Source organism: Procambarus clarkii, chromosome 66, assembly GCF_040958095.1.
Source record: "Procambarus clarkii isolate CNS0578487 chromosome 66, FALCON_Pclarkii_2.0, whole genome shotgun sequence".
Classification (NCBI taxonomy): domain Eukaryota; kingdom Metazoa; phylum Arthropoda; class Malacostraca; order Decapoda; family Cambaridae; genus Procambarus; species Procambarus clarkii.
Genome location: NC_091215.1, coordinates 8,904,710 through 8,913,660, shown reverse-complemented (window position 1 = coordinate 8,913,660; position 8,951 = coordinate 8,904,710). Strand labels below are relative to the sequence as shown.

The 8,951-nt window shown below is 45.4% G+C and overlaps 1 long non-coding RNA gene across 1 annotated transcript in view; it reads left to right on the top strand.

Moving 5' to 3' along the window:
• The first annotated feature begins 2,650 nt into the window (after window positions 1–2,650).
• LOC138355100 (uncharacterized) overlaps window positions 2,651–8,951 on the top strand; it is a 28,787-nt gene continuing 22,486 nt past the window's right edge. The window contains exons 1-2 of the long non-coding RNA XR_011223823.1: window positions 2,651–2,749; window positions 4,443–4,557. This is a non-coding gene — a long non-coding RNA (uncharacterized lncRNA). The remainder of the gene's footprint in view (window positions 2,750–4,442; window positions 4,558–8,951) is intronic.

Sequence of the window (8,951 nt, the reverse complement as noted above, 5' to 3'; positions counted from 1 at the left end):
TTCAACTTGAGATTGATATAGTGTCGTCATGGGCCACGATCATTGCTACAGGTTCTCTACGTCTAAGACTTCTGCTATGACTTTTACTAGGAAGAAGTGTGTCATTCTTCGCTATCTTTGTCGCTTTATGGTCACCCCGTTGTGTACAAGGATTCCGCTAAGCTTTTGGGGTTGATTTTTGACACTCATTTGACTTGGTTGCCCCATATCTCGTACCTCTTGGTGAATGCTCTAAGGCCCTACCCTCCTTCGGGTATTGTCCATGTCAATGGGACATCCATGAAGGATGTCTCGGTCTTGCAACATCCTTCCTCTCGCCTCTGTCGTGTTTTAACTTTTGCCCCTCCTGCGGTTCCAGTTCCTCTTCACCACCTCCCTTTTCTATCCGGTTATCTCGCTTACAGGATTCTCTTTCAGTTCGTATTTCTAATATTTCTCCTCATGTTGTTCATTCTTTGCCCCCTTGGAGAGTCCTCCTTCCGCAGTTTTGTAAAACCTTAAACCCGTATCACCAAAGCTTTTACCCCTCCTACTGTTCTAAAACGCCTTTTCCTTGAGTACTTTTCTTCTCATTCCCGCTCCTTTCCATCTCCAGCGATGGGTCTAAGTCTGACGACGGTGAAGGCTACTGTTGTTTTTCCTGATTGCACTTATGTGTCACTTACTCCGGAGACTAGCATCTTTACAGCAGAACTTTATGCTATTCTCTCTGCTCTTCGTCTCTGCTTTCTCGTTGTCAATCTTCCTTTGTAATTGTTGTTGACTCTCGTAGTGCCTTCATGGCTCTCATGTCCATTAATCCAGTTTATCCAGTGGTTGTCGAGATCCAGCATTGGCTGTTTCTTATTCACAGTAAATTTAAGTCGGTTGAGTTTTTGCTGGGTTCCCAACCATATTGGTGTCTCTTTAAATGAGCGTGTGGATGCTGCCAACAGGGAAGCTGTCCACTCTTGTCCCATCTCTCGAAAAGGTTTTCCTTATTCCGACTTTTACCCGGTTATCCATTCCTCCGTCCTTACCCATGGCAGGCTTGTTGGTCTTCTGTTACTGATAACAAACTACGTATTCTTAAGAGTTGTGTGTCCTCGTGGCCGTCCCCTACCACCGTAACCGGCGATGGAAACGACTCTGGCGAGGTTGCGTTGGCATGGCCATACTCACTTACTCATGGTCACTCTTACGGTCGTACATATTATTGTTGAATGTCCTGACTTCCAGGACGAGCATGTGTTTTGTTTCCGACCATTCCCTGCGCTGCTTGTCCCTCGATAGAATCTTGGTTACTCGGATACTTGATATCTTTCCTTTTATGCGTTTCTGTTCTCGTATTGGCATCCTTGGTGATTTTAGCGCCCTCTGATTATCCCGCACATTTGATGGTGCTGCATAGCCTTCCAGTTTCGTGCCTTCTTTTGATAATTACTTGTACTCCGTCACCCTTCCTTTACATGGTTCTGGTTGATATTTCACATAAATCGCATCTTTTCATTAGGTGACAGATGTTATTGAATTGTGCTATTGTTTGTTTCAGGTGTTTGTGGGAGACTCGTACAACAGCTTGGCTCCTCCGGAGGGACAGTCAGCGCCCTGGATAAGGTTACCCACACTCACAAGTTTTTCCTCCACCAGTCTTTCAGGTTCGGACCGGGGTGTCATATGTGGCACAATGTACTCTGGAAGCTCTCCATGGAGGTTCCCCACCGGACTGTCGTCGGAGCAAAAATAAAGGACTCGTTTGTCCAGCTCCAAATCTCGACTTTTTGACCCAAGCTCAAAATCAAAAGGGCTTATATAGCCAAGTCAAATGTGGGAACTTTATAAAATAGCCACGGAGATGTGTGAGGATACAAGGTACTAGCAGCATCCATGACATTTGCTGGTGGGCTGAGTAAATATGGATATGACGATGTTATGGATATATTTAATTTATATCAAATTCAGGAGGGGACTTGCCACAGAGAATCGGCAAATATTCAGAACCCATTAGTGGCTAAGTTCGAAACAGTAGCCGAACTTAAGAAATGCTGAATCTAACGATGACGACGAGCTATTTTCCAAAATTGAGATGTTCAATTACAGTGGGAGTAGGACACCCTATCACGTGACTCTGTTACTCAGAGGTGCAGCAACACAGAGGCGTCCGTAGCAGACATTACCTCAGTACAGTTCACATGGCCAAGGGCCTAGAATGGGACTGGGTTATATTGACAGGAGACTTTATTGACAATAACATTATCTTGATTACAAATATTGATGAAGAGTTGAGGCTGGCGTATGTGTCTGTGACGCGAGCCAGGAAGTTTTTCACCATCAACAAAGCAGTTCTCTATGCCCTCCTATTCGCCCATGACGAGCTGGACGTGTTAGTAGCGAGGAAAAGCGTCGAGGAGAGCGTTGTGTGTCTGTGGTGCCCACCCTGGTCACCCCCCGCGTCCTCCCCGCTCATAATTAAGGTACCTTCGCAATCATTTTATTTAAAACTCCTGTCATAATTTTGGTTCAAAAGTATATATATTTTAAATTAAATGGTTAATTTTTGTGTAATAATATAATTGTCGGCCTTGAAAATAATATATGACAGATCATATTAATTATATTGGGGAAAGTTGTCACATTCATGAATATACTTAATTTTGTACATAATTTTTAGGCACTGTCATACTACATATGTCATAGTGGTAACCGGTTTCCTGGAGGATATATGTGCAATTGGGTGTGCAACAAATGAAATATTCGAAGCCGCCATCAGGTGAGAAGCAAGTTGTTGGGGGCTTGCTGTGAGAGTTGTTGGGGGTGCTGAGAGTTGTGGGGGGGTGCTGAGAGTTGTTGGGGGGTGCTGAGAGTTGTTGGGGGGTGCTGATGTTGCTGAGAGTTGTTGGGGGGTGCTGAGAGTTGTTGGGGGGTGCTGAGAGTTGAGAGTTGTTGGGGGGTGCTGAGAGTTGTTGGGGGGTGCTGAGAGTTGTTGGGGGGTGCTGAGAGTTGTTGGGGGGTGCTGAGAGTTGTTGGGGGGTGCTGAGAGTTGTTGGGGGGTGCTGAGAGTTGTTGGGGGGTGCTGAGAGTTGGGGGGGTGCTGAGAGTTGTTGGGGGTGCTGAGAGTTGTTGGGGGGGTGTGCTGAGAGTTGTTGGGGGGTGCTGAGAGTTGTTGGGGGGTGCTGAGAGTGTTGGGGGGTGCTGAGAGTGTTGGGGGTGCTGAGAGTTGTTGGGGGGTGCTGAGAGTTGTTGGGGGGTGCTGAGAGTTGTTGGGGGGTGCTGAGAGTTGTTGGGGGGTGCTGAGAGTTGTTGGGGGGTGCTGAGAGTTGTTGGGGGGTGCTGAGAGTTGTTGGGGGGTGCTGAGAGTGTTGGGGGGTGCTGAGAGTTGTTGGGGGGGGAGAGGGGGGGGTGCTGAGAGTTGTTGGGGGGGTGCTGAGAGTTGTTGGGGGGGTGGGGGGGGTGCTGAGAGTTGTGGGGGTGGGGGGGGGGTGCTGAGAGTTGTTGGGGGGGGGGGGGGGGGGTGCTGAGAGTTGTTGGGGGGGGGGGTGCTGAGAGTTGTTGGGGGGGGGGGGGTGCTGAGAGTTGTTGGGGGGGGGGTGCTGAGAGTTGTTGGGGGGGGGTGCTGAGAGTTGTTGGGGGGGGTGGGGGGTGCTGAGAGTTGTTGGGGGGGGGGTGCTGAGAGTTGTTGGGGGGGGGGTGCTGAGAGTTGTTGGGGGGGGGTGCTGAGAGTTGTTGGGGGGGGGGTGCTGAGAGTTGTTGGGGGGGTGGAGGTTGGGGGGGGTGCTGAGAGTTGTTGGGGGGGGGTGCTGAGAGTTGTTGGGGGGGGTGCTGAGAGTTGTTGGGGGGGGTGCTGAGGGGGGGGGGGGTGCTGAGAGTTGTTGGGGGGGGGGGGAGGGTGGGGGGGGTGCTGAGAGGTTGGGGGGTGCTGAGAGTTGTTGGGGGGGGGTGCTGAGAGTTGTTGGGGGGGTGGGGGGGGGGGTGCTGAGAGTTGTTGGGGGGGGGGGGGGGTGCTGAGAGTTGTTGGGGGGGGGGGGTGCTGGGATTTGTTGGGGGGGGGGGTGCTGGGATTTGTTGGGGGGGGGGGTGCTGGAGTTGTTGGGGGGGGGTGCTGGAGTTGTTGGGGGGGGGGTGCTGGGGGGAGTTGTTGGGGGGGGGGTGCGGAGTTGTTGGGGGGGGGGTGCTGAGAGTTGTTGGGGGGGGGTGCTGGAGTTGTTGGGGGGGGGTGCTGAGAGTTGTTGGGGGGTGCTGAGAGTTGTTGGGGGGTGCTGAGAGTTGTTGGGGGGGTGCTGAGAGTTGTTGGGGGGTGCTGAGAGTTGCACCCCCAACTATCACTAGCACTATCGAGTTGCACTATCTCGCTCCATCCCTCCTCATTTCTACCAATAAGAACAAAACATTTATTTTAGTATTTTAATTAATTTATTTTTTCTGTTGAAAATCTTATATTTCAAATCAAGAATATTATATTTCAGAACGCATAGATCGATAGATTGTGAAATGGAAGTCTTTGCTCGAGCCTCCCGCTTAAGGTTGATCACTGGGAAGCAGCACGAATCAGCCCGCTACAACTACAACGCAACGAACAGGGTAATAATTTGTTACAAAGATCAGCAGACAATTACCTGACCTTCAAAGCTCAGTAGACTAATTCCTGGCCTACCAAGCTTAGTAGACCACTTATATCTGACGTTCAAATCTAAGGTGGCTAACACGTGACCTGCAAAGATTAGCAAACTAATACCTAGTAGACTAACACCTAACCCTGAAACCTCAGTAAACTAATACCCGACCTTCAAAGATTAGTAGACTAACACCTAACCTTCAAAACTTAGTAGCCTAAAACCTTACCTGCTAAGCTGAGAAGACTAAGACGACCTTCAAAACACAATAGGCTAACACCTGACCTTCAAAGCGTAGTAGACTAATACCTGACGTTCAAAGATCAAAAGATTAATAAGTGACCATAGTTCAGTACACTGATACGTGACCTTCAAAGCTAAATAAACTAATACCTGCCCTTCAAAACTCAGTTGACTAAAGTCTACCCTTCAAAGCACAGCAGACTAATACATTTTTAGATTTTTTTTCAGTGATATTCCTGCATGGGGCTCTAAGCCTCTGGCTGGCCCACTAAGTGTTACTTGTTTTTGTTTGTTTTACATCGGTGGAGTATGAGTATTTATGACTCGTATGTTAGTTTCGATAAGATTATGCACTATATCTTTAACAACTTTTTCTGCTCTGTTGATTATTTGTTGATATCTTATTAGGTTTGTTACTGTGCACTGTGTTAAATATGTAACAGTGGTCTGTCGGGCATTTTTCCTCAGTGCTAACATTTCCTGTCATCTTCTGGAACCTTTAAGCCTATTTCAAAAGCACATGGGTATCCAAGTGTGATGCGATGTAAGTGTACTTCTGTTGTTCTACTGCTCCCTTTTATCAAATTAAGTTGTTCGTAAATGGTTGAATTCTTGTACTAACCCGCAGATCCTAATGTTGCAACTGCTGTGTTGTGGTCACTGTACGTCTTCTGCATTGCTCTATTTCAAATTTCTGTAAACTCTAATTATGTGATAGATTCAGTGGTATGTTAATGTCTACATTTTGTCTCTTAGTTCCAGGTTTGCAGCTTCGTCTACAATGTCATTCCCTATTATTCCCACATGACTTCGCACCCAGTTGATAAGTATCTGACGGCCTTGACGTTTGAGTGTTTGCATTAATGATATGACATTTATGGTCAGATGGCTGTTGTCACGTATCGGTTCTTGTTGCATGGTTTCAATGGCAGTTCACGAATCCGTATGTATGACATGATGTCGGTGTTCAGCAAGAGCATGTTCCAAAGCCTATTGAATGGCTAGCATCTCTGTAAGGTTGAACACCCATTTGAGTCTCTCCAACTAACTACAGAATTTCCTGCCTTAACTGCTGCTCCGGTTTCTTGTCCCTGCTGGTCTACTGATCCATCTGTGAAGTATGTGGTGATATCAGATGCAAAATTTGCTACTATATTCATCTATGCAAAGCTGCATAGCAGATCAGGATTGTTTTTTTTCCTTCAAGAACCATAATCCTGGTCTGCTGGCAGCAATTCCCAAAAGGTTTTCATAACCAAGTCTGCATGTATTTCGTCGACACCACTCTGACTGTATTTGTTGTATCGAATGTATTGGTGGTGTTTATTGCACAATGGGTCCACATGTTGCTATTCGAAGCTCCTCTGTCCCCACGTTAGTACTCCAGTGATTCTTATCTTTATCTTTAGGTGAACTGATTCTTGGTCTAGTCACTATCTTGGTCAGCATGTAGGCAGCAATCCCTTTTACCCTATTTCAATCGTTGTTAGTATAGTTTCTAGTCTTAAGTTCAGTATTTTTGTCCATCTGGGAGCCGATGTTATGACTAGCATTGCACCATTTTAAATAACCTCAATCTTTGCCCACTGGTCAGGAGAAAGAGTGAGTAAAGCAGGCGCTGCATAATCAACCAGGGAACGAACTCTGTGTATGTAAAACATTCTTAATATTTTGAGTCCTGCTCCGAGACGGGGCCCTGTGATTTGTTCTCAATATATTCAGTAATGATTTTTGATCTCTCCTTCAGATATTGAATTTGCTTGCTGAATGTCATTTTAAAATCAATCCACACTCAAAGATATTGATATTGTCATCCACTGAAGGTTAATGTAGTGAATGCGTAGATGCCTGTCTGGAGTGTTGCGACCTAGACTCATTGCCTTTGAGTTCTGTGTAAATATTTTTAGCCATAAAACGTTGCATTCAGATGTTACTTTATCTAACGTTCCTTTGTTTTTTTAAAGCACATTTGTTGTTCTGCACTTCAAAAAAAAAGTACAAGACCTCTGACGATTATTGCTATATCAGCATAGGTGATCTTTAGCTGATCTGATAGCTGATCTATATCTGATCTGATCTATTGGGAGCCGGTCGGCCGAGTGGACAGCACGCTGTACTTGTGATCCTGTGGTCCTGGGTTCGATCCCAGGCGCCGGCGAGAAACAATGGGCAGAGTTTCTTTCACACAATGCCCCTGTTACCTAGCAGTAAAATTGGTACCTAGGTGTTAGTCAGCTGTCACGGGCTGCTTCCTAGGGGAGACCTGGTTGAGGACCGGGCCGCGGGGACACTGATAGCCCCGAAATCCTCTCAAGATAACCTCAAGATAGCTTGGCAATTTAACCCTCCTCTGCAAATGTCATGGTAACTAGGTTTACCATAGGGATGTAAAAAAGACTAGGACTGACTCCTCCTCCTCCTTGTGGAGTCCCATTCTTATTCAAGTGGTAGTCTGACACTTGGCCTTGCAGCTTTACTCTGGCATCCCTGTGACTTACGTAATCTTGAATCCATGTTAGCATGTTTCCCTTTATAACTTTTTCAACTAAGGTGTGTAAAATTGCTTGCAGGCTCGCAAGGTCAAATGCTTTTGCTAGAACCGGATCCGAGTTAACTGTTTCTAGTAATGTTGCTATGCATTTGGCAGTACCTACCTACCTCTTCTGAAGTCAAATATGTGCTTATGCAGATGTCCAGTCTAAGACATTTGCCTATTTAAGGCTATCAGTTCTGCAGTTTCATTTATGCATGATGGTTATGAAATGGGTCTAAATGCCAGATTCTGTCGGCTTTTGATTCTGAATGATGTCTGCTTCTTTCAAACAGGTTGGTAGTTTGCGTTGCTCCCAAGATGCATTGATAACGTCTAATATTCCATTTTCTCCATCAGGACCTGCATGTGCGTTCAATGAGTATGTAATGTTACCAGCACCTGGTTCAGTATTCTTACCATCTTCTTTGGCTCTGATTAGTTCTTGTTTGGTAAAGGGACAGTGTTATGACAATGCTTAACCAGATCAGATTGGATATGCTGAGGTCATACCAGTAATTGTTAATGTACATGTATTACAATTTTACTCGGCTGCAATATTTAAATTTATCTACATAGTTAACTCAGAAGTATTTAACTCATGAGAGGAGATTCAGGACTTGGTTAAATTTCATTGTTTGTGAACTTTAACTTTTGAGAGAAGATTCCTGACTTCTTTTCAGTTATTGTTGAACTCTTACTTTTGAAGACGAAATAATTTACTTTGTCATTTGCCAGTCATTGAGGAAACTAATTTCAGTAGAGAGTTTCTAGATTCTGTCATATTTTCAGTCATTGTGGACTGGAACGAGAACGGCGTTCCCTCTATATTCGAAGAAAACAAATAACGAAACATCTCAAACGCTGCACTCTATCCCAATAACGACGAGGAAGGCTATCTATGGAAGTAGAAATGATCGAGCTGAAGCCGAGAGAATCATATAAAATCAGAGAGGCAAAGGGAGCAAAAGGCCATAAGTGAAATAGAGAGGAACCCGAAATACATTTTCTCGTATATAAAAACAAAAACAAAAATTACATCCAGCATTGGGCCCTTGTGCAAGGGTGATGGATTTTTCACATATGAAAACAAACAAATGAGTGAAATACTGAGGCGTCAGTACGATTCTGTTTTCAGTAAACCCCTGACCACATCGAAGATCGATGATCCAAATGAATTCTTCATGAATTTGACGCCAACATCGAACCACATCAGATGTCACCCTAACCCCACTAGAATTTGAAGTAGCCATAGACAGCATGCCAATGCTGTCTGCATTGTCTGCACACAGCATGCTATTGCTGTCTGCGTTCTCTGCACACAGCATGCCAATGCTATCTGCACTAGACTCACTCAGGAATTCTATATTCATAAAGAAGTGAATAACACCACTTTGACAAGCCCTAAACATCTTTGGAGATGGAGCCTAGACACTGGCGTCATCTGACATATTTAAAACAACGGAGATCGCGCCACTTCACAAAGGTAGTAAAGCAGATGCAAAAAGTATAGACTTCACATATAAAAATCTTTGAAAGTGTGCTAAGAAGTAAGATTACAAATCGCATGGAAACACATCTACATAACC